Source organism: Scomber scombrus, chromosome 14 (assembly GCF_963691925.1).
Source record: "Scomber scombrus chromosome 14, fScoSco1.1, whole genome shotgun sequence".
NCBI classification, from domain to species: Eukaryota; Metazoa; Chordata; class Actinopteri; order Scombriformes; family Scombridae; genus Scomber; species Scomber scombrus.
The window spans coordinates 25,574,035-25,582,840 of NC_084983.1; positions in this window are offsets into that span (position 1 = coordinate 25,574,035).

Below are 8,806 nucleotides of genomic sequence, written 5' to 3' on the forward strand. Positions count from 1 at the left end.
ACAGGATGTGTGAGGGAGAGAAAAAGAGAGAGAGAGAGAGAGAGAGATGGATTGAGATGGATAAAGTATACCGTACATTTACTATGAACCATAAAACTCTCAACATTTGCACGCTTGCTGAGGTCCTCCTGCAAAGTCCTATTCTGCCATATTTCACAGTTTAACAGGAATCTCATCGTCTGTCTCAGTTTATCAAGATTCCCCCTAAAATACCGTCTCACTCTTTAAATCGTGCTTTTTCTGCCTGTCAAAATAAGGCCTGCACACAAGAACAAAGTTGAAATGTGGTCCTTCACATTTTTTACCAGACTTCGTGGATTTGTCAAATTATCAACAAACATCAATCAGCAGTGGTGGGAAGTATCTCATTTACAAGTACAACGTATAATTTACTTGTAGTATTTCCATTTTATGTTAGTTTATATTTCTTAACTATGTATATATAGAGGGAAATATTGTACTTTTTTACTCCACTAAATTCATTTCACAGCTGTTTTCTCTGTTGTAGATCAAGATTTACCTAAAAATATATTAACTTGCAAGATAAAGCCTACAGTGTTAGACATTAAACTACCAAACAGCAGTATGAAGTAGTTAAAATGACCACCGCCTCAATCCGCATCATTATACAGTACAATATACACATGTACTGTGCACACAACACACACAAATGCATTAATCCACTAATACAATAATATAATACTGAGTCAGTCATTTTAAAGTGGTCACTATGCCACTAAAACTACATGATGATCCACTGCAGTTTAGTGTATGATTGTTGCACATGGGCATGATGGGACACACTGAAGGTCTCATTCACATGCTCAGTCTCACTGGATTGATCAGGAAACTTATTTAGAGAGTCTGTTCCGTTTTTATATACTTTAATAGCATCACACATAATATCTGGGAGCTTTAAAGTAATTGTAGTTGTAGCTTTGATTGTCCCTTCTTTGGCTCTGTGTTGCAACATGTTCCCAACATTTAATTATGATGATGATGATGATAATGATGATGATGATGATCCAATTAAGTGAGAATTAACCACATCACAGTTTTAATAAAATGTTCATCTATATGTGGTGGAAATGACCCAGTCTGAGTTAATATTCCTGCAGTGAAACGAGGCTCCATGAAGCACTCAGACATGCTTTAACCATAGTTTTGGAGATATAATTACGCCATCTAGTGGTGAATTTCAGAAACTGCCTCAAAGACCTGGCGCAAACCTCCAGTTTCACCTGATCTTCTGACTTATAGGTAACTTTACCTCTAACCTCCTGTTTGTCTGTGCACAAATAATCATAGCATTTATTCTATTTAATTTTGTCATGTGATTTTTCGGCACTGCAGCCTAATCAGACTAGTAAAATAAGTTGCTAAACTCCTGCAACTCAGACTCAAACTTTGACAAATATTATCAGATGATTGAAGGTTTGTTCTTTTTAGAAACTGATTGTCTACAAAAAACTGAAACATAAAACCTAAATGTTTCCCTTGCTAAACTAGGGTTAGGGTTACCTTCATGAAGTAATAACTTGAATTTGCATATTAAGAAATCAAGATGCAAGAAATGTACAGGGGTATAAATATGAGTCAGTTATTAACATATTACTTTCAATAGATTACTTCAATCTTCCTGTTTCATAATCATGTGAGTTCTCCAGATGCTGTGAAAGTTTGTGGTTTGTGAAGGGATCCTTTGAAGCAGCAGGTGAAGCCTTTAGACCCTGAAAACAGACATTACTGTAGGTACATTTATTTTTCTCCCTCTGGTTTCACATCTTACGTAACAATAGTCTAACTGGATTCATACAGTCGTGAATAAATGTTCATTTTTTGAACATTTAGTTTTTGGTTTGTTTTGACTACCAGAGAACAAAGACAATACAATCATTCCCAGCTCAACAACTTTATACTTGGAGCATCTTAATTATTCTGATCTTCATTTTGATCACCACAGACTTGAAAGTTGAAACTGACATATTTTGCATTAATCTATTATGTGCTTCTTACTTCTGCTTCTCACTGCTCACTCTTACTTCATAGTTATTTTTGGAAAAGAGTACAAAATCATTGTGTGTTGTCAATGCTGCTGCAGTTTGTATCTCATTGTACATTTTTTTTTTCTCCACAACAAGAAATCTTCAGTTTGAGAAAATAAATGTTCTTTATTGTAAGAAAAGAAAACATCATATACAAGCAGTTTTTTTCAGGTGACAATGTGTGTGACCACAGAGAAACACAACTTCCATGTGAAAGAAACGTTAACAATGGTGGCTCAAATCTATCAGGTTATTAATGTCCAGTCTTACTACTGAGTGTGTGAAATGTCGCCTTCCTCCGTCCTCTTCCCACCACCACCATCCCCCCATCCGCTTCCTATTCTTGAGTCATCCGGGGCAGGGCTGACCAGAGCAGTTCTTCAGCTGGCAGCTTTAGCATGTGTACAGGAACATAAAGCTTGCCAGTGAAGAACTGCTGTGTGTCAGCCATTTGGGGCCGAGGGTGAGGGAGTTCTGGGAGTCAGCCAGCGAGCGTGAGAGTCGGCCTTTCTGCAACAGGCAGCCGGGAGTGACTGACAGTGAATTAAGGCACAAATGGTGACTCCTTCTTTGTCCGTCTTCTGCTTTAGCTGCACATATTCCTGTAAAAAGAGAAGAAGAGATTGTTAACTTCCTCTCTAAACTCTCTGCTTCTGGTAGTGTGGGTATGAGGTGGCCTGCAGCCAGTCATACACGTACAATAAGTGGGTGCATTGGAGCCACAGTGTGTGCAATCAGCTGTGAGTAAGTCAGTGAAACGGGCGGATATGTAAGAAAGACTCAGGAGATGAACACAAGATCATGCATCTGATTACCAGCAGGGATACATGCATCAGCAGCGCTGCACGTTACACAGCGCCAGCGAGACATTCTTAGATTCTTAGATAGTCTCTTAGTTATGATGCTCAAAATCACAGACCGGCCTTTTCTGTCAGTTACCGTGGTTACACAGCATGAGCGAGAGGTGATAAAAAGGAGAGGACAGCCTCTACGTGAAAGCAGAGAATCCTTTCAGGAGTCCAAAGGAGTCGTTTTTGAAGTCTTAATTTGATAAAAATGAATTTTCAGAAGCGTTTGTCTCTCTAAGAAAACCTGTAGATACACCTCATCTGCATTTTCCAAATGTTGGAGAGGGACTTGTAACTGTTTGGAAACACACTTTGTACAGGTTTGACAAAGTTGATGATTGTGAAAGTGGAATTAGCTTACTTCGACTAGCAGTTTAGCCACAAATTAAGGGTCACTTAGCAGAGTTGCTGTCAACAAATGCACCTCCTTTATCTCCGATTGTAGCATGGCTCTAGGGATGGCAACATCTTTTGCCCGGACTGAAATATCTCAAACTATTTTGTGGATTGTCATGAAACTTGGTGCAGAAATTCATGTATGGACTGTAATCATTTTGGTGATTTTAGCACCATCATCAGGCCAACATTTCAATTATATATATATTAATATGATCAAATACCTACAAAACTTGTGACACTCACTTCAGCCTCAGTAGTACTTTGGGTTTAGTGCTTACACGCTAAACCATTGACTGTATATAAATATGGACGGCGCGTCTCCACAACTGCCACGATGCAAAAGTGAAGCCAAAATATCTCCTTTCCTGGAGCGGACATCTTGCTTGAGTGACATCATCAGGATGGCGGGCAGCGGGACGGTTTGAGAGCAGCTGTCACGTGTCAATCATGAGGTCACACCCCATTTTAATATTGTCAAATAACTAATTAAAAACTCATCAGAAAAGACATCAGTGTGATAAGAGCTATGACAGCAATCATCTTTGGGAAAAATTTGACGTGTATTTTTAATTTTTTTAGTTTGGCTCGAGTCCCATCTGCTAACATGGCGGGGCAGGATTTATGACCTACACCGATCAGCCAAAACATTAAAACTACTGACGGGCCAATTGAATAACATTAATTATCTCGTTACAATGGTACCTGTCAAGAGGTGGGATATTAAAGGGAGCTCGTGAATAGTCGGTTCTTGAAATTGATGAGTTGAAAGCAGGAAAAATGGGACTTTGACAAGGGGCAAAATTGTGATGGCAGGATGACTGTCAGAGAATCTCCAACACAGCATGTGGTGTGGGGTCTTCCTGGTACGCAGTGGTCAGTACCTACCAAATGTAGTCCAAGGAAGGACAACTGATGACCCTGTGACAAACCTTGGGTCCGGGCATTCATGTGGGTGTTACTTTGACATAAACCATCAAAATATTGTTGCACCCCTTCATGGCAGCAGTCTTACCATGCATCTATGCATCTTTTGGAGTCTATGACGAGTCAGAGGTGTTTTGGTGGCATGAAGGGAGCCTACACAATATTAGACAGGTGGTTTGAATGTTATGGCTGATCGGTGTATATACTGCAGCCAGCCAACAGGGAGCGATCCAGGAGATTTGGCTTCACTTTTAGGGAGCTGTCATGACATGTTGGCACATTAGTATTTAGCATTAGCATTTAGCTCAGAGCACCACTGTGCTGAAGTACCGCCTCTCAAAGCAGCTAGCATGGCTGTAGATTTTTAGTCAAGTAATTTTTTAATTTATTTTCTCTCATTATGTTTTGAAAACTTTGATAAATTACACTGCAAAATGTGTCAACCTGGACTTTTAGGTACTGATACTGAAATAAGCAACATTTCTCTGATAATTGCCTGTAAAACTTTCCATTTTGAGGCTAACACGTAAAACTAAAGCAGGTCTGTGCTTTTCTTGCCTACAAAGAATGTAATCTTGCAGTAATCTCGAGATATTGAGGACATGCTCTACTTATCCGGTTGACGATGAGTAACACATGCTGTACATTCCTGCAGTAAGGAGAACCAGAATAATCTCAGGTATTTGAGTGCCCTGTAGTCAGCAGGGGGGGGGTGGATCACAATCAATAGGGCGTTTATTAAAGTTTTACAGACACTGCCGTGGGGAGAAATCATTTTGTCTCTCAAAACTTTTCAATTTAAGGATCATCCTGAGAGCAGTAACCATTCAGACATTTAACTGTGATGATGAGCTGGAAAGTACACAGGTCGTACACGGAAAAACACTAATATGATTTTCTTCCACCTCCTGACAAATTTATCTACGTGACAAATGTCAGAAATGTGTTTTTTTTTCCCTTTGAATTGGGTGAGTCAGCACACAGAGGCCCTCACTGCCTGTTCTGGCTTGCTGTGACTGACACACTGAAAAAGTTTCCTTCTTAACAAGTTATTAAATCTCTTACCTTTTTTTAAAGAAAGAGATCTGCCAGTGATGTGCCAGTGATGTGCCAGGATTGCCAAACAAATCAGTCTCACACATTTTCTAAAAAATCAAGCGTAACTGTACACTGGGCTCCAAAATGGCACCCATTCATCCCAATGAAAGTTGTTGTTACGGCCCGCCCTCTCTGCCTGAAGGATTTTCATGTCTTTTCTCAGGAGTCTGCAGTCTGAGCTGAGGCTCTTTAAGCCCAATGTGGTGGCACGTCTACCCAGGTCTATCTAAGCCAAACAAACCTCTCTCTCTCTTATACAGTCTACACCTCCAGGTTTTGGTTTGTTTGACTTTTTTTCTGCATTCAATACTCGCACACTTTTTACTGATGCCGCTGACCTCAGCACCTTGTGCTTATCCTATTGTAAATAATCAAGATTTTTGCCTGTTTAATATAAAACATTCATTGGCTGGTGTCAGACACTATGAGCTGGTTTGTGACAGTTGCTCACCAAGCGCATATGCCAAAAAAAGTTTTCCGTCTTCCTGGTTTTGTCCACTGCACGTGTATTAGTGTGTCATCACGTGGACTTTAGATTGGAGATGTTAAACACATAAAAAATGGCTTTCCTAGGCCAGTAAACATTAAATATTCATGGAATATAAATGTATGATAAAAAGAGTAATAAAGATTTTCTGTGCCACTTAAAGTGTCCTGTCAATAGTTTTCCAGATGTGTCTCTTACAGTGTCAGTATGCTCTAATTGAAGAAGGATTCGCTGAACAGTGTCCGGAAAAAACTTAAAGCTTTGCTAAACCAACAGTATGATAATTATAGCCACATTACGCTGTGATTGTTCAGGTCTGCCTATCATGGGAAGATGCTACAGAGGATTTTTTATTGCAGTACTACAATTGACCACTGGACCAAACTGTCGGCAAAACTGATTCACAGCAACATATCTAACTCACTTATTACATAAGTTAAAGATACTCCCCAGACATATTACGATGACACGCTAAGAATTAGAAAAAATACTGTGCTTTGAATAATAATTTGTGTCTGATCATTTTTTCAAGAAGAATATAGTATCCTTAAAATCACATCTACCCTCATTAAAAATCCAGAGTATGCACATATTCTTCATTTAAAAAATAGTTTGTGAACTGGAGGCTTCAAGTTTCAGCATCACACTTGTGTAAGCTGTGTTCTGGACCTGACCGGCTCAAAAGTACTTGTCACAAATCCTACCCACCAGTACACGCCTTAAAATCTGGTTTTCAATGAGCTCAGAGAAAGTTTTGTGTGTCAAACTCTGCATAAACTCTGCACAGTGAAGCTCAAATATCCAACTTAAAGAACAAGAAAAATTGATAATTTTTTGAGTGGAAGTGGCTTTAGTTTATCTACATTTATAGCTGAATGTAACTCTTAATAACACAATGTTTTGTGGGTCCTAAAAACAGTTCTGCTACAGCAAAAGAAGCCCATCATGCATCACTTCAGTATCATAAAGTGAACCAACACCCTCCTCCACCCCGAAGGCCTGCACATGCGCTCATGCCTGTGTTAGTCTGAATCAAGGAGGACGTACAGTAAAGTCCTCGGGCCACACACAGGACCACTGACAGTCTGACTACGGCTGCCACAACCTCAAACTGAGGCTGAATTAGTTTTTTGTTCTATAAACAGACTACTCCCTCCACAAACAGTGATTCTGTAGCTTTATGTCCACAATGACCGGCACTGTTGAGCCCCCGACTCCTTAACCATGCCACACTTCCCCGAATATTGCGTCTTCTTTTTTTGTCTTTCCTGACTTGTCCTCTCCGCCCTCTCTCTCTCGGTCAGATCAGACTGTCCTGCATTCCTGACATTCCAGCTGTGTATGCTAGAAATTCCATCCGGCTGCTGTGGGCTCACACACTCCTTCTTTTCCATCCCTCTATCCTTCACCCATCCCCTCCCATATCTTCACGTCTACATCTGGTCTGCGCCGGGGCTGTGCAGCACGAGGCGGACGTCTCTTCGCTGTCAGGTTCACCCTCACCCCTCTCTGCTTGTTCTTTTTTTTTTTATTGCACCTCCTGGTCCTCCCCCTCTCCGTCTCTTTTCTTGCTTGCCTTCTTTCTTGGCCTCATCCGAGCGAGGCAGTCAGACAGAGCCACATGACACTGTGGAAGGCCTTGAGACAGGCTTTTATACATGGAACAACAGTGTAACACACAAAAGACTGAGCTTATCTGTGCACTGTGGACGTGCATTCTCCGCCACAGCAGGGAGGATAAGAAAAAGGAAAAAGCAGGATGTGCGTGTCAGAAAGAAATAGACATGATGGTGTGTAAACAGGAGGCCGTGACTGAGCCGTGTCCAATGCAAAGAGGAATTATTGACATTTTAACTCTTTTTGGAGATTGTCTTGTTGGGGCTTAGCTGAGTTAGCAGTTAGCAGAGTTTGAATTTATTAATCCTGAGAGCTTTAAAAAAAGCGTATTATGGAAAAGAATGAATGTAAACAGGTGGAAACAGCCCATGTCTGTTTGAAGAACAAAAAAGGGGCGTGGAGAGGGTGTCCACTAGATAGCTGCCAGAAAGATACAAGCTCATTTGACCTTTTCATGTTAAGGGTCATGCTATTGTGCGAGAATGCCATGAGGCTGATAAGATTCATTCATCAGTCTGACTCTGTATCATACAGCAGCGAAACTACATGCAGAATTATCACATACGGCGGAGTTGCACATTAGCATACTGCTGCTGCAGCAATGCGAATGGAAACACACCATAATTAAACGTTATATGCCTATTACATATCAACTCAGGTGCATTCCTCTGCCGTGGGTGTGGCCCTGCTGGAGATTGTTTACTGCCCCAGATTGTAGTCTGTAATATAGACTGATCATTTTAGACTGGGAATGGGGACAAAGACAGGGAAAGGGCGGTGGCTTTGGAAACACACTGATCATAGTGCGGGGAGCCTCTTCTTATGCTCTGCTGCTCGCCATTTTCTGGACCTTTAAAAGGCTATCTGACTTAACCCCTGAGATCACCACAAATCAGAGGCTGCTTTGAGAAGAATAGCTTCTGAATTCATGACATCCTGGGAGACGGTAATGTGCTGCGTGCAGGCCTGTAAGCCTGTCCTGAGGCAGTCTGTGCCATTTTGCTTGAAAGGACTGGAATCTTTCTCTAAATGAACATACATAACACATCCCTTCTTGCCCCATCTTCCCTTGACAAGACACGCAATAGGAATGAAGGGTGTAGCCCAAGTTGAGCAAGATGGCCTCACTTCTGCAAATGTAGGCAATAAAACAGCAGCTGGGGTTGCTTATTCTGTCTGGATGCAGGGCAAACAACACATGTAGATGAGATGAGCTTCTTTTTAACTGACACCCTGTCAATGCCATGTGATTTGACAGGGCGGCTTATGTCACACTCGGGGTTTGCAATGGCACAAATGCAGCTCGTGACACAGCCTATTGCGCATTCCTACTGGCGCAGTGAACTCTGGCTGTGCAATTATGTAAGACTGGCTCCATCGATGTAACA